Here is a 25,054-nt window from a genome sequence, read left to right as displayed (position 1 = left end):
CAAAGTGCTGGGATTACAGGCGCGAGCCACCGTGCCCGGCCCTAATTTTTGTATTTTTTTTAGTAGAGACGGGGTTTCACCATGTTGGCCAGGCTGGTCTTGAACTCCTGACCTCAAGTGATCCACCTGCCTCGGCCTCCCAAAGTGCTGGGATTACAGGAGGATTACCATGCCTGGCCATGGACTCAGATACTTTTTTAGTTCTTATCTTGATTAGATTTGGGACCATCACTCCAGGTTATTAAAGTTCAGGTTTATAATTGTTATCTTTGCCTTGAGGCTTTCCAAATTCTTCCAGACTATGGTGGATAAAGCAGATTTGTTTTGGGCCCTTGTTGGGAGAACCAGTAGGGGGTCCTATCCATTTACCCAGCTTCTGAGAGTGCTGCTTTAAGACTTTTTTTTTTTTTTTTTTTTTTTTTGAGACAGAGTTTTGCTCTGTTGCCCAGGCTGGAGTGCCATGGCATGATCTCAGCTCACTGCAACCCCTGCCTCCCGGGTTCAAGCAGGTCTCCTGCCTCAGCCTCCCAAGTAGCTGGGATCACAGGCAAATGCCACTACGCCTGGCTAATTTTGTATTTTTAGTAGAGGTGGGGTTTCACTATGTTGGTCAGGCTGGTCTTGAACTCCTGACCTCAGGTGATCCACCCCCCTCGGCCTCCCAAAGTGCTGGGATTATAGGCATGAACCACTGCGCCCAGCCTCCCTTATTTTATTTGAGCTATTATATGTAACTAGAAATTGTATATTTTGCTTTGTGTTTCTTTACATTTCCTTATGTATTTAGTAAGTTGGAGTCATCATTTCTAAATTCCATTGATAACTTTTACCTCTCTGTGCATGGCAGCACAGGCCTATAGTCCCAGCTACTTGGGAGGATGAGGTAGGAGGACTGCTTGAGCCTTGGAGTTCAAGACCAGCCTGGGCAACACAGTGAGAGCCCATCTCAAAAAAAAAAAAAAAAGATAAACACTTTTACCTCTAGTAACTGATCACAACAAAGCTGCCATTTCATACCATAGGAGACTCCATGGTTATCTAGAATCAAAGATCTTTCATTCCCTGCCCTCTTGCCAAGCCACATTTCAGGAGTCAGCATTGTTCTAATGGATGCCATTTGTCTTGACACTATCTGAAGCGAGCTAGACTTCAAGGTTTGAGAGCACAGTCTCCTAAACCACAAAGTTTTCCCAGGCCTCTGATACCCCCTGCAAGGAGGTCCCACAAGGTTAGTGCGCATGGTTTTAGGACTTCCCTCACCTCTGACCTAACTGCAAGTTCAGGAAGTTTCCAAAACGACCTTCAGGTTCAAAAATTCACTAAAAAGAATCACAGAATTCTTTGAAAGCTGTTATACTCACAGTTACAGTTTATTTCAGGGAAAGGATAGAGATCAAAATTAGCCAAAGAAAGAGATTCATAGAGCAGAGTCTGAGAGGGTTCCAAATGTGAAGCCTCTGGGGTCCTCAGAATGCATTACCCTGCTGATTTGGATGTGTGAGACAACACATATAGAGTACTGCCAATCAGGGACACTCACCTGAGCTTCAGCATCGAGTTTTTATTGGGGCTTCATTACATAAGGTATGAATGATAGACTTATTGTCCATGTGGTTGAACTCAGTCTCCAGCCCCCACCCCACTCTCTGGAGGTCAGGCTGATATCACCTGGCCTAAGGGGCCTACCATGAGTCACCTTGTTAGCATAAACTGTCAAGTGGTTGTTCAGCCATACCCTGAATATATTTATATATATCCAACAGAAAGCCATACATATGTCCCCCAAAAACCTGAACAAGAATGTTTATGGCAGCACTATAACATCTGAAAACTGAGAACTACTCAACTGCCCAGTAACAGTAAAATGAATAAACAAATTAACAAATTGTGTTACAGTCACACAATGAGCATTTAGAATAATAAACAATATGGATGGATCTCACAAAAATATTGAGCAAAGAACCAGGCGCAGTGGTTCATACGTATAATTCCAGCACTTTGGGAGGCTGAGGCAGGTGGATCATGAGGTCAGGAGTTCGAGACCAGCCTGGCCAACATGGCGAAACCCCGTCTCAACTAAAAATACAAAAATTAGCCAGGCATGGTGGCAGGCCCCTATAATCCCAGCTACTTGGGAGGCTGAGGCAGGAGAATTGCTTGAACCCAGGAGGTGGAGGTTGCAGTGATCTGAGATCGTGCCATTGCACTCCAGCCTGGGCAACAAGAGCAAGACTCTGTCTCAAAAAAACAAACAAACAAAAAACAAATTAAGCAAAGGAAGCAGACACAAAGGATCCAATACTGTATGAATCCATGTATGTAAAGTTCAAAAATAAGCAAAATGAATCTATGCTGTCAAAATACAGAAGAGTGGTTATCACTGCAGAGAAAGTGCCTGGAAAAGGGATGTGGGATCTTGGGGGGCTGTAATGGCTCTTTCTTCACCTGGATACTAGATAAATAGATGAGTTCAATATGTGAACAGTCACCAAGCTGTAGGCTGATGATTTGTGCACTTTTATGCATATAAAGCATCTTTAAAAATCATGTAGGGGCATCTGGGTTCTCTCCCCTGAGGTGCCAGTGACGGGTCCAGTACCTGGAAGTCCCTATCCTATGCTGAAGGAGAGGTACACCGGGCACAGTGGATTATTCACTTCAAAAAGAGTAGAAAATGTGCTTTCTCAACTCATAGCTGCAAACTCTACATTGAAAGATACTGAGGCTGACATAGCAGCTCATGGAAGAGGGGAATCTATGCAAATGAAATTGGGCAAAACTTTAAATGAGAAAATATGGCCGGGCGTGGTGGCTCACGCTTGTAATCCCAGCACTTCGGGAGGCCAAGGCGGGCGGATCACGAGGTCAGGAGATCGAGACCATGGTGAAACCACGTCTCTACTAAAAATACAAAAAATTAGCCGGGTGTGGTGGCAGGCGCCTGTAGTCCCAGCTACTCGGAGAGGCTGAGGCAGGAGAATGGCGTGAACCCGGGAGGCGGAGCTTGCAGTGAGCCGAAATTGCGCCACTGCACTCCAGCCTGGGCGACAGAGTGAGACTCCGTCTCAAAAAAAAAAAAAAAAAAGAAAATATGATGAAAGCTATCTTCCCCTCAGTGTCGCAGATGGTAATAATGAAACTTATTGTGTCTTACACAACAGAACATACTTGTACACTATCATAACGCCAGCTAAGTTGTGGCATCATTTTGAGACCAATCATTTAGAATTTAAAGAAAAAATGAAATATTTTAAGTGTAGATATTATGGGCTGTTTAAAAGCCAAACATTTTATACCTTTTCTCAAACTCCTGAGCTCAGGTGATTTGCCCACCTTGGCCTCCCAAAGTGCTGGAATTACAGGCATGAGCCACCACAGCCAGCTTGTTATCTTTTCAAATTAGAAAAGGCCATTGAAGCATCCTAGAGATTTTAATTTCTAATAAGGTAAATATTCATAACTGTAACCAATATCAATAAAAAATCCTCTTTGTGGTCCTCAATATATTTTCTTTAAGAGTAAAGAGTTCTTGAGACCAAAGCCTGAGAAAGTCACATAGATTATCCTCAGCCTTGCTACTAGGCTTAGTTCTTCCTCATAAGGAACTGTTGCTTTGGAATTCCAAGCACGTATGTAAGTCCCTGGCTTGGCTGAGGTTACAGGTTCTTCTTGTTCTTTTTTCTTCTATTTTTCTAATTTTTAAGTTCTTTTTTACTCAGCATTTCCTTTTCAGTTTGTTGCTTTTGCTTATTTGATTTTTGTCCAGCATTGTGTTTTGATTCCATTATAGAGATCCGTTCTTCAGGTGAACTATGCAAGTGATTTTCTTTTCAGGTGATTTGGACCAAGCTTCTCACCAGCTTTTCCCAAAATTAAGCCGACCTGGAACACCTTGACTCCAAGTCCAGTAGTAAGTCCCACATGCCGCAGGGTCTCTCAGCCATCTCTGCAGAGGAGGGACCTTATTGGCAGCTAGGATCCTTGAGACCATCGTCAAGGACAACCTGGCTAAGGTGGGGTTGGTCTGGGACATCCTGACTGGGAAAGCAGCGGCCATGAAGTTCATTGATGAGACTCAGCAGATCTCCTCCAGCCTCCAGACACCATCCACAAAGTAGGAATCATGAAGGCTCAGATCACCCCAACATAGTGAAGTATTTGCTGTGATCAATAGTGAGGAATCTCTGCCTCATCACAAAGCACGCTAGCGACAAGTTTGTGAATACCTGCTCACAGCAGCAGGAAAGAGGCCTGAAGCAAATTCCATCAAAAGTGTCTGCTATGCAAGCTCTTACCAGAAGTGCATTGTCCACAGATATTGTGTATTGTCACCAGAAATGTATTGTCCATGTTAACATGAACATCACAGATTGGGTTCAGGAATAAATTCACCTTTCACAACAAGCTGGATACCTTTTGTGGCAGTCCCCTTAGGCTGCCCTGGAATTCTTCTAGGGCCACAAATATGAGCTGGTGAATGTATGGCGTCTGGGAGTTACCCTGTATATACTGGTAAATGGATCCTTATTTTTTGATGGACAGAACTTCAAGGAGCTATAAGAGCAGGTACTGAGCAGGATGTATTCCATTCCCTCCTCCATGTCCCCAGAGAGTGAAAACTTGCTGAAGAAATTTCTCATTGCCAGTTGCTGCAAGAGAGACCCTTCAGAACACTGTGTCAGGGGTCCATGGATGAATGTGAGTCATGAAAGCGAAGAACTTAAGCGCTGTGTGCAGCCACTCTCCCACTGGGAGGACGCCCTGCAAACTAAGTTCATGGTATCCATGGGTTACAGACAGGAGGATATCCAGGACTTGCTGAGGAGTATGAGGAAGCCGTGGTCACCCGCCTGCTCCTGGGTTCTCCTTTCATCCCAGGAGGTACAGCTCAGGGTCTCTGCCAGCCCGGAGCAGCAGTGGTTTCAGCAACCTGCCTTTCCCATCTTTCACAGCCTGAGAGGACTCAAAGGAGCCACCCAGAGTCTGAACAGGATCAGGAGACCGGGCAGAAGGGCAGCAACACAGCAATGCACCAGCCAGCTCCCTACTAGCCTGGAGGGGACGAACCCCGCCCCCGCTGTGAACAGGGACCTCTCCACCAACACCAAAAATAGCAGGAATTCCTCACTCGGGGCAAAAGCCGGTTTGGCCAGACCTCCACCCAGAAGGACAACGGCAGCCCCACAGCGCTGGGGCCTGAGGCCTCCTGGGCTCTTGCTTCTCACCTCTACCCCGTCTCCCCGGCCACCAGCCCGGGAATCCCAGTCGGTCTCCTTGCAGCCCAACCAAGCCTCGGCGCTGCACCCCAACGGTGAGCAGCTGGGGGGTGCCCGCCCGGCACAGTCCCCCCAGAGTGTTCCTGCGGCCTCCCTTCTACCCTCGTCATCAGCGGAGCGGGCAAAGCCCCCGATGGGACCAGGTACGCGCGGCCGGGCAGCCCAACAGGTGCCAGCCCCAGAAATGCGGCCCAACAGGGTGACTCCAGCCTCTCCCTCTGGCAAAAGCGGCGGCCAGCAGAGGGCCGCCGGGAGCTTCTTCAGCAAGTTCAAGTTCAAGTTCACAAGCTGGACTCAGCTGCCGGTTTGCCCGAAAGAACCTGAAAGCAAGGACGGAGGAGGACACGATTCACAATTAGAAATTAGAGTCACTTTCTGGTACAGAAAAAAACCGAAAAATAAAAATTGAAAAAAAACCCAAAACAACAAAAAATTACCCTCGCCCTCTCCCAAATATTAAACAGAGCTCAGTAGGTGCTCACAATAAGAACCCATCCTTCGCCTGCAGTATTTAAACGATTGTCGGTGGAAGTTCACGTCGTGCTCCTCTTTCGACAGCCGTTGGGTAACGGATCAAAACCCTTAACGGCCGCGGCTGGAGCGCGATCTCGGGGCACCGAGGGGCTCCGGGCCCGAGCGTCCACCGCTCATCTCCTGGGCTCTGGAGGTTTTCGCAGTGGGGCCTCAGCCCCAGATCCCGGGACTCAGGAGGAGCTGGGCCGGGCTGCGGGAGGCGTTGAAGCCCCAGGAGAGAGTTTTGCACTACGAAAAAACCATATGCAAATTGCCTGGGAAGAGCTTAGATTCTGTGGCCAAACTGCAAGCGGCCGTTGCTAAAATGGGAAGCATTTACAGGAAAAAGCAAACGGTTTCATCGAGGTGGATTCGACGACAAACTAAGTGAAACGATCGCGGGAGTCGACGTGGAGACAGATAAGCTCTGACCAGACACTTAGTACTTCATCACTAGTCCCTGGCTGCTGCTCTGTGGATAACAGCAGCTCATGTAAGCCAACTTCACAAAACCAGGGGCCGTCCACCTCCTTCACGCAGGCATGAGGAGGCTTCAGAGGCCGAGTCCGAAGTGGCCAAGCACAACTTCCAGGAGTAAGAGGGGCATTTCATAATGACTAGGGGTCAATTCTCCAGAAAGACATAGCAGTCATTAATATGCAGGGACCTAACAACAGAGCCTCAAAATATGGAATCCATCAAAGGAGAGAACTGCAGGAAAAACCAGACAGATCCACTGTTATAGTTGCATAGCTCAAAACCTATCTACTAGTAATTGATGGACTCAGGACATAGCTGAGCTGAAGGGCATCGCCAATCAGCTGGACCTGTTGATATGTATAGACTACTTCATCCAACGAGTGCAAATATACACTCTTCTCAAACTCAGATGAAATATTCACCAAGATAGACCATGTTCTGGGGCATAAAACACACTTCTAACAAATTTGAAAGAGTAAAAATTTTACAAAGTATACTCACATCACAATGGAATTAAACTGGAAATCACTAACAGAAAGACAGCTGGAAAGCCACCAAATATTTGGTTATTAGACAACATGGTCCCAAATAACACATGGGCCAAAGAAGTCTCAAGAGAAATGTTAAAAAATATTTTGAACTAAATGAAAATGAAAATATGACTCATCAAAATTTGTAGGTTGCAGCAAACCCACATTTGGTCATTAGACAACATACTTCCAAATAACACATGGGTCAAAGAAGTCTCAAGATAAATTTTAAAAAATATTTTGAACTAAATGAAAATGAAAATATGGCTTATCAAAATGTATGGGATGCAGCAAAAGCAGTGCTAGAGGAAAATTTATAGTATTAAATGAATATATTAGAAAAGAAAGATGTAAAATTAAAAATCTAAGCTTCCACCTTAGGAAACTAGAGAAAGAAGAATTACATAAACCTAAAACAGAAGAAAAAAATTAGAAAAAAAATGGATGACATTAAAAAGAGGAAAATTATAGAGAAAATCAAAACATAAAAGCTGAAACCAAAAGCTAAATCTTTGAAACAATAAGTAAAATTGATAAACTTCTGGACTGGCTAGCCAAGAAAAAGAGAAAACACAAATTACTAATATCAGAAATAAAAAAGTTTATCTCTACTAATCCCATAGACATTAAAAGTCTAATAGAGTTTCTATGATAGCCATGTAAGAAGAAAAAAGTCGGCCGGGTGTGGTGGCTCACGCCTGTAATCCCAGCACTTTGGGAAGCCAAGGTGGGCAAATCACAAGGTCAGGAGATCGAGACCATCCTGACCAACATGGTGAAACCCCATCTCTACTAAAAATACAAAAATTAGCTGGGTGTGGTGGCATGCACCTGTAGTCCCAGCTACTGTGGAGGCTGAGGCAGGAGAATCGCTTGAACCCAGGAGGCAGAGGTTGCAGTGAGCCAAGATTGCGCCACTGCATTCCAGTCTGGTGACAGAGCGAGACTCCACCTCAAAAAAAAAAAAAATTTTTTTATGCCCACAAATTTGATAACTTAGATGAAATGGACCAATTCCTTGAGAGAGACAATCTACCAAAACTCACCAAAAGAGAAAGATAATCTTAATAGACCTATATCTACTTTTAAAATTGAATCAATAATCAATAATCTTCCAAAAAAAGAAAGCATCAAGCCCAAGTGTTTTCACTGGTGAATTCTAAGAACTAATACCACTTCTCTACAATCTCTTCCAGAAAATAGAAGCGGAGGGAATATTTCCTTATTTCTATGAAACCAGCATTATTCTAATACAGAAACAAAAGATACTACAAGAGGGGAAAACTACAGACCAATATATCTACCATGTACAAAATGTATCTTTTTTGTATCTTTTGTACTGGAGATATAAAAATTCTCGACAACATATTAGCACGTGAAATCTGCTATGGTTTGAATGTTACTGTCCAAAATTCATGTTGAAATGTCCAGTGCAAGAGTATTAAGAGGTGGGGGTTTTGCAGCCTTCAGCATTGTTCCATTCTGCCCCTTCAGCCATCTAAGGACACAGTGTTCTTCCCCTCTGAAGGATGAGGCAATAAAACGCCATCTTGGAAGCTGAGAGTAGCCCTCACCAGAAAACTGAATCTGCCGGTGCCTTGATCTTGGACTACCTAGCTCCAGAGCTGTGAACACATTTCTGTTCTTTTAAATTACCCAGTCTCAAGTATTTTGTTACAGCAGCACATATGAACTTAAACATAATTCAACAATGTATAAAAAGAATTACACGCTATGACAAAGTGAGATTTATCCCAGGTATGCAAGGCTGGTTTGACAGGAAAATCAGTCACTATAATCCATTACATCAATAGACTAACAAAGAAAAATCATATCAATGCAGAAAAAGTATTTCACTCAATAGATGCAGAAAAAGTATTTCACTCAATAGATGCAGAAAAAGTATCTCACAAAATCAATCATCCATTCACCATAAAAACTTGCAGCAAACTAGGAATAGAGGGGAACATCCTCAACTGGATAAAGAATATTTGCAAAAAACCTACAACCAACATCATAATTAATGGTGAGAAACTATATGCTTTCCCCCTTGGATCAGGAACAAGGATGTCTCCTCTCACTACTCCTATTCAACATTGCACAGGAGGTTCTAGCTAATACAATATGACAAGAAAAGGAAAGGCATCCAGATTGGGAAGGAGGAAATAAAACTGTCTTTGTTCACAGATGACATAATTATTTATATAAAGAAATTGCAAAGAACCAACAAAAAGTGATCATAAGAAGGTTGCAGGTAGGTTAATATACAAAAGTCAATTGCTTTCCTATAAATTAGGAATAAATAATTGGAAGTTAAAAAAATTTTGGTGAGATATACATAACATAAAATTTACAATTTTAATCATTTTTAAGTGTATTAATATAATTCAGTGGCATTTCATTAAGTACATTCACAATGTTTGATAACCATCACCACTATTTCAGAAATTCATCATCCCAGACAGAAACTCTGTACTTACTGAACAATAACTTCTCATTCTCCTTCCTCCAAGTCCCTGCTGACCTCTATTCTACTTTCTGTCTCCATGAATATGCCTATTCTAGGTATCTTATATGAGTGGAATCATATAATATTTGTCCTTTTATGTCTTTCTTATTTCATTTCACATAATGTTTTCAGGATTCATCCGTGTTTTGGCATGTATCAGAACTTCATTTCTTTTTATGGCTGAATAATATTCCATTGTTTCCATTCCAGTTATTTCCACATTTTGTTGATTGGTTTATCCATTGAAGGTCACTTGGGTTGTGTTCACCTCTTGACTATTATGAATAATGCCACTATGAACATTGTCATATAAGGATCTGTTTGAGTCCCTGCTTTCAGTTCTTTAAGGAATAGACCTAAGAGTGGATTCACTGGATGATATGGTGATGCTACGTTTAATTTTATGAGAAATGGCCAAATTGTTTTCCAGAGTAGCTGCAACATTTTAAATTCCCAATAACAATGCATAGGGTTCCAATTTTTCCACATTATAGTGAACATTTGTATTTTTATTTATTTATTTTTGAGACAGAGTCTCACTCTGTTGCACAGGCTGGAGTGCAGTGGCACAATCTCGGCTCACTGCAACCTTCGCCTCCTGGGTTCAAGTGATTCTCCTGCCTCAGCCTCCCGAGGAGCTGGGATTACAGACATGCACCCCCATGCCCAGCTAATTTTAATTTTGTATTTTTAGTAGAGACGGGGTTTCTCCATGTTGGTCAGGCTGGTCTTGAACTCCCGACCTCAGGTGATCCACCCGCCTTGGCCTCCCAAAGTGCTGGGATTACAGGCATAAGCCACCGCACCCGGCCTTGAACTAAAGGTTTTTATTTGAAGTCCAGTTTATTTTCCTTTTGTTGCCTGAGCTCTTAATGTTATATCCAAGCTATCATTGCCAAATTAATGTCATAAAGATTTTCCCTTTTGTTTCCTTCTAAGGGTTTTATAATTTTAGCTATTAAGTTTAGGTCTTTGGTCCATTCTGAGTTAATTTTTGTATATCGTATAAGGTAAGGGTCTAACTTCATTCTTGGCATTTGGACACCCATCAATATTTGTTGAAAAGATTGTATGTACCAAATTGAATGGTCTTGACACCCTTGTCAAAAAGTAATTGGTCGTATATAGGAAGGTTTCCTTCTGGGCTCTCAATTCTATTCCATTCTCCATTTATTTATATATCTGTCCTTATTTCCCTTGTGACTTCTTCTTTTACCTGTTGGTTGTTTCAGCATGTGTTATTGTATATATTTGTTAGCTTTTCAGTTTTCCTTGTTTTTTGTTTTTGAGACGGAGTCTCGCTCTGTCACCGAGGCTGGAATGCAGTGGCGTGATCTCAGCTCACTGCAACCTCTGCCTCCTGGGTTCAAGTGATTCTCTTGCCTCAGCCTCCCAAGTAGCTGGGATTACAGGCAACCACCACCACACCCAGCTAATTTTTGTAGTTTTAGTAGAGATAGGGTTTCACCATGTTGGCCAGGCCGGTCTTGAACTCTTGACCTCAGGTGATCCATCCGCCTCTGCCTCCCAAAGTCCTGGGATTACAGGCATGAACCAACGTGCCTGGCCTCTTTCTGTTATTGATTTCTAGTTTCATTTCATTGTAAGTGGAAAAGATGGTATGATATAATACAATATGATACAATATTTTATTTTAAAAAATAGAGATGGGGTCTCATTATGTTGCCCCGGTTAGCCTCAAAGTCCTGAGCTCAACCTGCCTTGGCCTCCCAAAGTGGTGGGATTACAGATGTGAGCCAATGCACCTGGTCCAATCTTTTAAAATTTATTAAAATTTGGTTTGTGGCCTAATATGTGGTCTCTCTTGGAGAATATTCCATTTGCATTGAGAAGAGTGTGTATTCTGCTCTTGTTGAGTACAGTGTTCTGTATATGTCTGTTGGGTCTCACTAGTGTATAGGGTTGTTCAAGTCTTTTCTTTCCTAATTACTCTTCTGCCTGGTTGTTCTATTCATTATTGAATGTGGGTTATTGAAGTCTCTAACCATTATTGTAGAACTCCCTTTATTGTTTTGGAGAACTCCCTTTAATGTATCCCTCCAGGCTGGGCGCAGTGGCTCACGCCTGTAATCCCAGCACTTTGGGAGGTGGAGGTGGGTGGATCACCTGAGGTGGGGAGTTCCAGAACAGCCTGACCAACACGGAGAAACCCCATCTCTATTAAAAATACAAAATTAGCCAGGCGCGGTGGCGCATGCCTGTAATCCCAGCTACTCGGGAGGCTGAGGCAGGAGAATCACTTGAACCCAGGAGGCAGAGGTTGCAGTGAGCCGAGATCACTCCATTGCACTCCAGCCTGGGCAACAAGAGTGAAACACCATCTCAAAAAAAAAAACAAAAAAAACATATATATATATATATATATATCCTTCCATTATTGTATTTCTCTCTTTGATTCTGTCAGCTTTTGCTTAATATATTTTGGAGTTATGTTATTAGATGTGTATAGTTTACAATTGTTACATATTCTTAAAAAATTAGTTTTATCAAAATGTAATATCCTTTGTTATCTCTTGTAACTTTAGACTTATAATGTTTATTTGTTTGTTTTAGAGACAGCATCTCACAGTGTTGCCCAGACTGGAGAGCAGTGCACTGCAACCTCGAACTCCTGGGCTCAAGTGATCCTTCTGCCTCAGCCTCCAGAGTAGCTGGGACTACAGGTGCATGCCACCATGCTTGGCAATAATCTATTTATCTGATAATAATATAGCCACTTCATCTCTATTTTTGTTACTATTTGCATAAAGTATCTTTTCCATTATTTTACTTTCAACTTCCTCGTGTCTTTGTATCCAAAGTGAGTTTATTATAGACAACATATGGTTGGATTATACAGATTACACCAAATGTATAAAAGATATACATGAGGAAAACTACAAAACTGTGATGACAAAATCAAGAAGATCTAAATATTAATAAATGAAGAGATATTTCATATTCATGGACAGGATGATTCATATTGTTAAGATGTCATTTCTTCTCAACTTGATCTATAGACTCAATGCAATCCCAATCAAAATCCAAACAAGTGAGCTAAGGAGTTCGAGACCAGCCTGGGCAACATAGTGGGACCCTGTCTTTAAAAAAAATTTTTTTTTTTTAATTAGCCAGGCTAGTGGTGCACACCTGTAGTCCCAGCTACTTAGGAGGCTGAGGTGGAAGGATGGCTTGAGCCCAGGAGTTTGATTGCACCACTGCATTCCAGCCTGGGCAACATAGTGAGATGTCATCTATAAAACAAGCAGAAGAAAAAAAATTATGCTTAGATCTAGCAAGATCCAGTCTCAAAAAAAAAAAGGGGGGGGGGCGGTGGGTATTCTGAAACTCTCTGTACATTCTGTTCAATTTTTCTGTAAACCTAAAACTATACCCCTCCCCCATAAAATCTATTAATTTATTTAAAAGTGAAGTTGACTTTTTAACACAAAATGGGAAAGGCTTTAGGCAGCAAAATTAAAGGCTTTAGGCAGCAAAAATTGATGACATTGAAAAGAGGAAAATTAACCAGGCATGGTGGCTCATGATTACCTGAGGTCAGGAGTTCGAGACCAGTCTGGCCAACATGGTGAAACCTCATCTCTACTAAAAATACAAAAATTAGCTGGGCATGGTGGCGGGCACCTGTAATCCCAGCTACTTGCAAGGCTGAGGCAGGAGAATCGCTTGAACTCGGGAGGCGGAGGTTGCAGTGAGCCGAGATCATGCCATTGCACTCCAGCCTGGATGACAAGAGCGAAACTCTGTCTCAAAACAAACAAACAAACAAACAAACAAAAAAGAGTAAAATTATAGAAAAAAAATGGCACAAAGAGTGACCTCTAAAGTAAACTATGGACTCTAGTTAACAATAATATATCAATACTGATTTATCAATTGTAACAAATGTGCCACACTAATCCAAGATGTTAATAATAGGGATATTGCCAGGCGCCTCAGGCCTGTAATCGCAGCACTTCGGGAGGCTGAGGCAGGCTGATCACTTGAGTTCAGGAGTTTGAGACCAGCCTGGCCAACACAGTGAAACCCTACCTCTACTAAAAATACAAAAATTAGCCAGGCATGGTGGTGGGCACCTGTAATCCTAGCACTTTGGGAGGCTGAGGCAGGAGAATCGCTTGAATCTGGGAGGTGGAGGTCACAGTGAGCCAAGATAGCTCCACTGCAATCCAGCCTGGGTGACCTAGCAAGATCCAGTCTCAAAAAAAAAAAAAAGGGGGTGGGTATTCTGAAACTCTCTGTACATTCTGTTCAATTTTTCTGTAAACCTAAAACTATACCCCTCCCCCATAAAATCTATTAATTTAAAAGTGAAGTTGACTTTTTAACACAAAATGGGAAAGGCTTTAGGCAGGAAAGCCACATGGTCAGATATAGGTCTTGAATAAAGCTGCCTGGAGGCAGTATGAAAAGCCATAGTGGGGTGGTAGAGTGAAGCAGAAGGGGAAAGTGTACAAAGCCTGGCATCAAAGAGTAATGCACAGTCCAAGTAGAAGAGGGTGACAGTCTCAGCTAGAATAATGAAGAAGGGAACTAGGAAGTGGGCTTGAGAAATACTTAGGGGGTCAAATAGGCAAGATGAGGTGATTGGTTTTATTTGTACAGTAAGAGAGGGAAAGGAAAGAATGACATCCAGTTTTCTAGCATAGGTGATGGGGTGGGTAAAATTCTACTTAATTAGATCTCAAGTTCCCCTTTTGTACTCTCAGATGGCACTCACCTCCATTCCTTTATCATCATAGATGGAAATATGTAATTGTGGGTTTTTTTGTTCATTTGTTTTGACACAGGGTGTTGCTCTGTTACCCAGGCTGGAGTGCAGTGGCACCTTCGCAGCTTACTGCAGCCTCAACCTCCTGGGCTTCCAGCAATCCTTCCACGTCAGCCTCCCAAGTAGCTGGGACTACAGGCACGAGCACCACACTCAGGGAATTTTTAATTTTTTTGTAGACACAGGGTCTCACTATGTCGCCCAGGCTGGTCTCAAACACCCAGGCTCAAGCAATCCTCCCACCTTGGCCTCCCAAAGTGCTGGGATTGCAGGCCTGAGCCACCGTGCTGGGCCAGGCTTATTTGTTTCATGGCAGTCTGCTTCTCTAGATTGAAAAGGCAGTGGGGTGGAACCATGTCTGGTCTTGCTCATCCTTCTATCCCAGCCCTAGCACAGTGAGTGGCACAGAGTAGGCACTTGATAAATAGTTGTCAACAAATATAGACTGTGTCAATTATACCTCAATAAATCGGTAAAAAAATTTAAAAATGGACTGAGAAAACGAACATACAGGGAGAAAAGACACTTTAAGAAGTTCCTTTTTGGAGCCGGGCACAGTGGCTCACGCCTGTAATCCCAGCACTTTGGGAGGCTGAGGTGGGCAGATCATGAGGTCAGGAGTTCAAGACCAGCCTGACTAACATGGTGAAACCCCATCTCTACTAAAAATACCAAAATTAGCGGGGCACGGTGGTGTGCTCCTGTAATCCCTGCTACTCGGGAGGCTGAGGCAGGAGAATCACTTGAACCTGGGAGGCAGAGGTTGCAGTGAGCTAGAGATCGAGCCACTGCACTCCAGCCTGGGTGACAGAGCAAAGACTCTGTCTCAGAAAAAAAAAAGGAAATTCCTTTTTGGACATGGTGAGTTTGAAATGACTGTGCAAAAGTCCAGGTGGAGATAGCCAGGAGGCAGCTGGAAATGAGTTTGAGATTCAGGGAGAGATTAGGTCTGGAGATAGAAAGTTGAGAGTTAAGGCCAGGCGTGGTGGCTGATGCCTGTAATTCCAGCACTATGGGAGGTTGAGACCGGCGATCACCTGAGGTTGGGAGTTTGAGAACAGGCTGACTAACATGGAGAAACCACATCTCTACTAAAAATACAAAATTAGCAGGCATGGTGGTACATGCCTGTAATCCCATCTACTCGGGAGGCTGAGGCAGGAGAATCGCTTGAACTCTGGAGGTGGAGGTTGAGGGGTGAGCCGAGATTGCGCCATTGCACTCCAGCCTGGGCAACAAGAGCAAAACTCTATCTTAAAAAAAAAAAAGAAAGAAAGTTGAGACTTAACAGCATGTCATAAAATAAAAGCAGGAAACAAATGTGTAGGAGCAGACTCCAATGAAGTTCAACATTTAATGTCATTTACTTCCTCCTACTTCCTAGTCAATCACCTCTGCCTTATCCAAGTGCACTTCACCTTCCCCTGTGCTGCTCACAGGGATGGCATATGACACAGCCCCAGGGGACACATTACTATGTTGTGCTCCAGGGAGGGCCTGCCTTTGCCTTCATGACCTTTTCCAAGGTGACATCATGTGCCTATAATATCTTTTCCCCATTTGCCAACTCAGTTTTCTCCAATTCCTTAAAGAGCCAGTGAATTCACGGAAATCCTCTTCCATTAAGTCCTTTTGCTGCAGACCACAGAATAGCAACTATCCTGAATATTCTGACCCCTGAATAGCAAATTACCACTCTGTTGAATCAAAATGTGGAACTCTTACTCGTTCGCAGTTCTTTTTCCAATTAGATGCATTGTTGCTTACTCTTAAAATCAACTAAGGTCTCTTTCCTTTCTTTCCTCTTTTTCCTTTCCTTCCTTTCCTTTCCTTCCCTTCCTTCCGCTCCTTCCCTTCCTTCCCTTCCCTCCCTCCCTCCCTTCTTTCCTTCCTTCCTTCCTTCCGCTCCTTCCCTTCCCTCCCTCCCTTCTTTCCTTCCTTCCTTCCTTCCTTCCTTCCTTCCTTCCTTCCTTCTTTTCTCTTTTTCTTTCATCTTTCTTTCTTTTTTGAGATGAAGTCTTGCTCTGTCACCCAGGCTGGAGTGCAGTGGCACGATCTCGGCTCACTGCAACCTCCACCTCCTGGATTCAAGCGATTCTCCTGCCTCAGCTTCCTGAGTAGCTGGGATTACAGACATGCACCACCACACCTGGCTAATTTTTGTATTTTTAGTAGAGATGGGGTTTTACCATGTTGGCCAGGCTGGTCTGGAATGCCTGACCTCGTAATCTGCCCTCCTCGGCCTCCCAAAGTGCTGGGATTATAGACATGAGCCACCATGCCTGGCCTATTTATTTATTTTTGAAACTGGGTCTCACTCTGTCGCCCAGGCTGGAGTGCAGTGGCAAGATCATGGCTCACTGCAGCCTTGACTTCCCAGACTCAATCAATCCTCCCATCTCAGCCTCTCAAGTAGCTGGGACAACAGACATGTGCCACCATGCCCAGCTAATTTTTATATTTTTTGTACAGACAGGGCCTTGCCATGTTGTCCAGGCTGGTCTTGACCTTCTGGGCTCAAACCATCTGACTACCTCAGCCTTCCAAAGTCCTGGCATTACAGGTGTGAACCACCATGCCTTGCCCAAATTAGGCTTATCTTGATGCAAACACCTTGTTGTCTGTTGCTATTTGGTTTATTGTTTCTGTGTCATTGTCTGTGTGTTCGGCCATAGCAGTGATGTATGTGTTCTGATCTGGTGCTTACCCTGAAGAAATCATAGGCTGTGTCAGGTAGAGCCATGGACAGTCTGGATTATCTAGCACAGTTCTATTGAAAATATTCATTTGATATGTCAAACTATGCATTTTGTTTTCTTTTTCTTTGTTTTATATAGAGTCAGGGTCTCACTATGTTGCCCAGGCTGGTTTTGAACTCCTGGCTTCCCACCTTGGCCTCCCAAAGTGCTGGAATTACAGGTGTGAGCCACCATGCCCAACCCAAACTGTGCATTTTGGCTCAGAAAATGTTGTTAGGGCAGGAACACTTGGCAGATTTCTTGGTATTTACAATTAGGCACTTAATACATGCTTTTTAGAAATAACAACAACAACAAAGGAACTTGAGCTTCTCAAGTCTTAGCTTTGTCTAAAGCCCACAGGGTCTCTTTAGAAAGGATAATGTCTAAAATCAACATTATAAATATATTTATGGGAGACTGATTTGAGTAATAATAAAACTCCAGTCTCCCACAAAAATAAATAAATAAAAATAAATAAGTAAATATATTTATGGTCTATATGCCAATATAGCAACTTCTCAGTGATGGTCAGTAACGGATAAATTACTCCATTTATTAAGTGCCTAATTGTAAATACCAGGAAATCTGCCAAGTGTTCATGCCCTAACAACATCGGAGAACAACAGGAAGCCTGATCAGCAGTGGCTTTTCCCCTCATAACAAGTGCAGGGATAGGCAGTCCCCTGTAGTCCCAGCTACGCGGGAGGCTGATCAGCATAAAAGCTGTCCATAGTCACCATCAAGGAGGGACCCGGGCTGCTCTCACCTGTCCATTCTGCCCTTCTTCGTTACAATGGCTTTTGTCCTCACACTTATCATCTCATGGACAGTGGTGGCTGCTCCACTTCTAAGTTTCATGTCTCCGGGAAGATAGTAGCAAGAGGTCGGGGGTGGAGGGACAAGGGAAAAAGACATTTCTTGTACAGAGGTATTGCCATTTTATTCAGGAAGGGAAGCCCTCCTTAGTGATTTCACTTACATCTCATTGACCAACTCTCCCTACAAAGGAACAGAGAGATGGAGTTGGTAGCTTTTACAGCTTCTGTGACAGAGCTAGACACGTGAGATGGGAGAAATGATTGGGAGCTGCCAATCAAGTACTTCAGACTTCAGAAAAAAATCGAAACCACATTATTGCATCTGCATATTTCCTAAAATCCTGTGAGCAACACATCTTACGCTAATTTACTTGTGCAGATGTTGATTTCTATCTACATAATTTACAGAATGATCTCATTTCAAAAATTTCCACCCCATAAAATATGAACGTGTCAGTTTATATGGTCTATTTTATCAAAGTGAACTAGGAAAAGGATTGAAGATATTTCTAGATGCTAATTCAGGTAATTGGGTGAATAAGATATTTTTTTTTTTCTTTTTTGAGATGGAGTCTCACTCAGTCACCCAGGCTGGAGTGCAGTGGCACAATCTTGGCTCACTGCAACCTCTGCCTCCCGGCTTCAAGGGATTCTCCTGCCTCAGCCTCTCAAGTAGCTGGGATTACAGGCACGCACCACCACGCCCAGCTAATTTTTGTATTTTTAGTAGAGACGGGGTTTCACGATGATGGCCAAGCTGGTTTTGAACTCCTGACCTCAAGTGATCTGCCCACCTTGGCCTCCCAAAGTACTAGGATTACAGGTGTGAGCCACCACGCCTGGCCAAATAAGAGATATTTTTAGCCATGTATCATTTTTTTCTCTTCCTTTCTTTCTTTCTTTCTTCCTTCCTTCCTTCCTTCCTTTCTTTCTTTTCTTTCTTTCTTTTTTTTTTTTTTTTTTTTTATGAGATGGGGTATTGGTCTCTTGCCCAGTCTGGAGTACAGAGGCATGATCATAGCTCAAGGCAACCTCAAATTCCTGGGCTCAAGGAGTCTTCCTGCCTCAGCCTCTTGAGTTGCTGGTATTACAGGCATGAGCCACCACACCTGGCTGTCATTTTTATTTTACTTTATTATTTTATTTATTTATTTATTTAGAAACAGGATCTCCGTCTGTCTGTCGCCCAGGCTGGAGTGCAGTGACATGACCTCTTGGGCTCAAGTGATCCTCCCACCTCAGCCTCCAGAGTAGCTGGGACTACAGGTAAGAGCCATTATGCCTGGCTAATTTTTTAATTTTTATTTCTATTTTTTATAGAAATGAGATCTCCTTATGTTGTCCAGGCTGGTCTTGAACTCCTGGGCTCAAGCCATCCTTCTGTTTCAGTCTCCCAAAGTGCTGGGATTTCAGGTATGAGCCACCATATCCAGCCCTGGCTGTCATTTTTAAAGTTAGTTCCTGATCTTTTCCTCTGTGGTGGCAAAAATTTCTTTGACTGGCAAGCAACAGTACCAGAGTTAATGTTACCTATCTTCCCACGTTTGTCCCCGCTTGGCACATTACATAAATTGGAGTCAGCCAGGTTCCATGGTTCATGCCTGTGTGTAATCCCAGCAATTTGGGAGGCCAGGATGGGAGGATGGCTTGATGACAGGAGTTCAAAACCAGCCTGGGCAACATAGTGAGACCCCGCCTCTACAAAAAATAAAAAATTAGGCAAGGTGTTGAGCACCTATAGTCCCAGCTACTCGAGAAGCCGAGCCTGGAGGATCACTTGAGCCCAGGAGTTCCAGGCTGCAGTGAGCTATGATGGAACCACTGCACTCCATCCTGGGTGACAGAACAAGATCTTGTCTCTAAAAAAAAAAAAAAAATTAAGGGCTGGGCACAGTGGCTCATGCCTGTAATCCCAGCACTTTGGGAGACCCAGGTGGGCGGATCACGAGGTCAGGAGTTCGAGACCAGCCTGGCCAACATAGTGAAAACCCATCTCTACTAAAAATAAAAAAATTAGCTAGGTGTGGTGGTGGGCACCTGTAGTCCCACCTATTTGGGAGTCTGAGGCAGGAGATTCGCTTGAACCAGGGAGGAGGAGGTTGCAGTGAGCCGAGACCACGCCATTGCACTCCAGCCTGCGTAACAGAATAAGACTCCGTCTAAAAAAAAAAAAAAATTAAAAGAAGAAGGCATAAATTGGAGTTGGCGTAGACATAAAGTCAGAGAATCGGTTCTGAGTGTGTGGAGCATTTTTCACGAAGAAGTGCTTTATCTCCATCTTGTGGACAACCCTATCTTTGCAATGTCAGCAGTGGTTCTCTGGCCTTAACCACACATGAGGATCACCAGGAGGACTTGCAAACAATCCAATATCCAGTCCTCCCTACTCCATCCCCACCAACTCAGTGTGTGTGTGTGTGTGTGTGTGTGTGTGTGTGTGTGTGTGTGTGTATGATCTGTAGCTGGGCGATAGGAAGCAGGAAAAAAAGATCTGTAGCCAACTTTCATATGCAATTAGGGTTAAAACCCAATAAGTTAGAAAAAACTCTAAGTCAGTTATGAATACTAGAACAATCATTCCTTCTATAAGACTGCCATAAAGTAAAAAGAGCAATCTCTGTAGGTAAATTATATAATCTTCCAAAGGCCCTTTTACAACTTGCAGAGAGGAAATCAAGGAGTTGCTAGCAATATGAGAAATCTAAATCCAAATCCAAATTGCTTCCTGTGCAACTCTCCCTATGATGAGGCAGAAATGTGCTGAGCAAAGAGACATGCAAATACACACAGCATCAGACTTGTCCCTGGGCCAAACTGTGAAGTGGTTTCCACCTGATTTTGGTATCATATGTGTTTACTGGCTGCTTTCTTGCGTATATCCTTGTTTAATTCTGGTTCTTCTCATGAATGCCAATATTTGCCTGAGAGCACAGGGCCCTGGAGAGCCTCAGGTGCCCACCCAGATCTTGCTTTTCCCTCCATCTTTTCATTTATTAAAACTAACCTTGCTGGGATCTGATTCTTTCTCAGCTCATTATCTTTTTAAAAAGCTTCTCAAACTAATTCCCACTGACGATGGGTCAGTCTTCATCATGATGCATGCATTACTGGAATAATTTTTTTTTTTTTTTTTTTTTTTGAGATGAAGTCTCCCTCTGTTGCCCAGGCTGGAATGCAGTGGTGCGATCTAAGCTCACTGTAATCTTTTGCCTCCCTGTTCAAGTGATTCTCCTGCCTCAGCCTCCTGAGTAGCTGGGATCACAGGCGCCTGCTATCATGCCCGGCTAAATTTTGTATTTTTAAAAGTAGAAATGGGGTTTCACCATGGTGGTCAGGCTGGTCTCGAACTCCTGACCTCAGGTGATCCGCCTGCCTCAGCCTCCCAAAGTGCTGTGATTACAGGCGTGAGCCACCATGCCCGGCCTGGAATAAAATTTAGTCATTAAAATAGGAGACCAAGTTCTGCTCTGGCAGTGGTTGACTAGATGGTGCTGAAACCTCTCACTGAAAACAAACTAGAAAAGAGGTACAATATATACCATTAAGAGTGAAAAGTCAAGCCAAAGAGTGATAAATAATAAAAGTAACAAAAGAGCTCAGACCCAAAATATATAGGGCTCCTACAAATCACTAAGGATTGACAACACAATTAAAAAATGGCTGAGAGGCCAGGCATGGTGCCTCACGCCTGTAATCCCAGCGTTTTGGGAGGCCAAGCAAAATCACTTGAGGCCAGGAGTTCGAAATTAGACTGGGAAATATAGCAAGACCCCTGTCTCTACAAAAAAATTAAAAAATCAGCTGGGCATGGTTGGGCACAGTGGCTCACGCTTATAATCCCAGCACTTTGGGGGGCTGAGGCGGGCAGATCATCTGAGGTCAGGAGTTCAAGGCCAGCCTGACCAACATGGTGAAACCCTGTCTCTACTAAAAATACAAAAAGTTGACAAGGTATTAACTTTTCTCATATTGCTAGCAACTCCTTGATTTCCTCTCTGCAAGTTGTAAGAGGGCCTTTGGAAGATTATATAATTTACCTACAGAAATTGCCTTGGGACGCTGAGGCAGGAGAATCATTTGAACCCGGGAGGCGGAGGTTGCAGTGAGCCGAAATCGCACCACTGCACTCTAGCCTGGGCGACAGAGCACGACTCTGACTCAAAAAAAAAAAAAAAAAAGAAAAAAGAAAAGAAAAGAAAAAGGCCAGGTACAGTGGCTCATGTGTAATCCCAGCACTTTGGGAGGCCAAGGTGGGTGGATCACCTGAGGTCAGGAGTTCGAGACCAGCCTGACCAACACGGAGAAACCTCATCTCTACTAAAAATACAAAGTTCACCAGGCGTGGTGGCGCATACCTGTAATCCCAAGTATTCGGGAGTTTGAGGCAGGAGAATTGCTTGAACCCGGGAGGCGGAGGTTGCAGTGAGCCGAGATCGTGCCATTGCACTCCAGCCTGGGCAATAAGAGTGAAACTCCATCTCAAAAAATAAAATAAAATAAAATAAAATAAAATAAAATAAAATAAAATAAAATAAAATGAGCTGGGCATGATGACACACGCCTGTAGTCCTAGCTACTTGGAAGGCTGAGGTGGGAGGATTGTTTTAGCCTAGGATTTTGAGGCTGCAGTGAGCTATGACTGCATCACTGCACTCTAGCCTGGGTTACAGAATGAGACCCTGTCTCAAAAAAAAAAAAAAAAAAATAGGTGAAAGACTTCACAAAAGGGAACACTGAAAAGTCAGTACACACGAAAAGTTTCTTAAGCTCATTATATGCAAAGAAATGCTAATTAAAACCACAGTGTATATCCCTACTACACCCATGAGAATGGCCAAAATTTAAAAGACTAACAGTTGGTCCAAGAGTTGTGGGTTGTTAAGCTGATTAATATTGTCTCCCTCTACAACCATGCTTGACTTCAAAAAATAAAGAAAATAAAAAATAAAAATACTGGCCGGGTGCAGTGGCTCACGCCTGTAATCCCAGCACTTTGGGAGGCCGAGGCAGGCGGATCACAAGGTCAGGAGATTGAGACCATCCTGGCTAACACGGTGAAACCCCGTCTCTACTGAAAATACAAAAAATTAGCCGGGCGTGGTGGCGGGTGCCTGTAGTCCCAGCTACTTTGGAGGCTGAGGCAGGAGAATGGCGTGAACTCGGGAGGCGGAGCTTGTAGTGAGCTGAGATTGCGCCACTGCACTCCAGCCTGGGGGACAGAGCAAGACTGTGTCTCAAAAAAAGAATAAGTAAATAAAAATAAATAAATAAATAATAAATAAAAATAAAAATGCTAACAATACCAAGTGACGGTAAACAGCTGAAACTCTCATAGCCCACTGTGAGAGTGTAAATTGGCATAGTCACTTTGGAAAACTGTTTAGTGGTATCTGCTAAAGTTGAACATATCCTATGACCTTGCAATTTCACCTTTTGCAGAAATAGATGCAGATATGTACCAAAGACATGTTTTTGTTTTTGTTGTTGTTTTTGAGACAGAATTTCGCTTTTGTTGCCCAGTCTGAAGTGCAATGGTGGGATCTGGGCTCACCACAACCTCCGCCACCCAGGTTTAAGCGATTCTCCTGCCTCAGCCTCCTGAGTAGCTGGGATTACAGGCATGCACCACCATGCCCAGCTAATTTTGCATTTTTAGTAGAGATGGGATTTCTCCACGTTGGTCAGTCTGGTTTCAAACTCGCGACCTCAGGTGATCTGCCCACCTTGGCCTCCCAAAGTGCTGGGATTACAGGCATAAACCACTGTGCCTGGCATCAAAGACATGTTTTAAAATGTTTAAAAGAAGGCCGGGCGCAGGCTGAGATGGCGCCACTGCACTCCAGCCTGGGTGACACAGCGAGACTCCGTCTAAAAAATAAAAATAAAATAAAATTCTTGAGATGTACCTGGAAGTGCTCTTCAAACTTTACTGTATGTTTGACTCACCTGGAGATCTTGTTAAAAGGTAGATTTTATCCAGTAGTCTGTGGCAAGCTCCAGTTGATGCCCATACTGGTCCACCGAGCATGCTTTGACTAGCAAGGACCTAGGGCACTTCCCAAACTATGTTCCACCAACAGTAATGTTTTGCAAATTGTTAACATTATTAAATTACTAAAACATAATAAAAATTTACTTTAAAAACATAATACTGGCTGGGCACAGTGGCTCATGCCTATAATCCCCGTACTTTGGGAGGCCAAGGCAGGAGGATCACTTGAACTCAGGAGTTTGAGACCAGCCTGGGCAACAAAGTGAGACCCTATCTCTACAAAAAATACAAAAATTAGCTGGATATGGTGGTGCACGCCTGTAGTCCCAGCTACTGGAGAGACTGAGGTAGGAGGCTGGCTTAAGCCTGGGAGGCAGAGGTTGCAGGGGGCCAAGATCACGTCACTGCACTCCAGCCTGGGCAACAGAGCCAGACTCTGTCTCAAACACGCACACACACATACATACACACACACACACACACACACACACTATATATATGTATGTGTGTGTATATATATATATATAATTTTCAGGTTACTCTTATTTTGTAATAATTTGCTTTTAAAAGTCAGTGTGCCATACCTGAGAATAATAACCTCATAAACATAAAGCTCAGTAAACAGCTATGTGCCAGGTACTGTGACACTACCTAATTTAATCCAGAAGAATATGCCTGGAAGTGGCAGGAAATGTCACCCCATGATGAACATGAGCTCTCTGACACTTCGCTGGAAAAGCAGCACTTAGCAATTGGCATTTCTGTGACGGATTGTCTATTGATGGGGCCAGAAAACTTCTGTAAAACACTAGGTGGTAAATATTTAGGCTTTCTGGATATTGAGACTCAGGAAATGCTACCTCAAAGCGAAAGCCTCAGAAGCAGCTCTCTGACCTCCTCCTGCCCTCCTGTCTCTTCCCCGCTTTCTCCCCCAGGGCAAGCCATAGAAACTAGAATCCTTCTTCTCCACGGTGGGTTATAAAGCCTAAAAACATTATTCTAACTTCTCCCCACCTTTCTGTCTAGAGATGGTCATAAAGAAATTCCCTGACCTATCTGGCTTGACAGTAGGTCATAAGACCCCCATTCCAGGATCCTGTTCCATACCTGAGAGGAAGAAATGCTACAACAGAGACACCAAGAAGAACCTCAACAGACAGGTCTTGCTGGCTTCCTTCTCTCGGTCTACTACATTAGATCACACCCTTTGCCACAGTTGTACATGACTGTCCACTCTTCATTGCATCTAAGCATACAAATGGACAGTTTTTCCTATATCTATGGGTCTTCATTTTGAAGGCTCCCATGTCATGTAAAACCATGATTAAATAAACTTGTTACGCTCTTCTCTTGTTAACCGTCTCTTTTGTTATAGAAGTGTCTGCTGCGACCCTTATGATGGG

At 43.4% G+C, this 25,054-nt stretch overlaps 2 long non-coding RNA genes across 2 annotated transcripts; one reads left to right on the top strand and one right to left on the bottom strand.

Moving 5' to 3' along the window:
* Positions 1-1,349: 1,349 nt before the first annotated feature.
* On the bottom strand, positions 1,350-6,025 carry LOC129469174 (uncharacterized). The gene is made up of 2 exons (XR_008652939.2): positions 5,759-6,025; positions 1,350-5,596 (listed from the first exon to the last, which is right to left on the bottom strand). It is a non-coding gene; the product is annotated as an uncharacterized lncRNA (long non-coding RNA).
* LOC129469172 (uncharacterized) lies at positions 6,024-25,054 on the top strand. Its single transcript, XR_008652937.2, has 3 exons — positions 6,024-9,053; positions 11,883-11,992; positions 24,678-25,054. It is a non-coding gene; the product is annotated as an uncharacterized lncRNA (long non-coding RNA).

The sequence above is a fragment of the Symphalangus syndactylus genome, chromosome 2, assembly GCF_028878055.3.
Source record: "Symphalangus syndactylus isolate Jambi chromosome 2, NHGRI_mSymSyn1-v2.1_pri, whole genome shotgun sequence".
Lineage (NCBI taxonomy): Eukaryota > Metazoa > Chordata > Mammalia > Primates > Hylobatidae > Symphalangus > Symphalangus syndactylus.
Note: the sequence above shows the minus strand (reverse complement) of the source record. Positions and strands in the feature narration are given on the sequence as shown.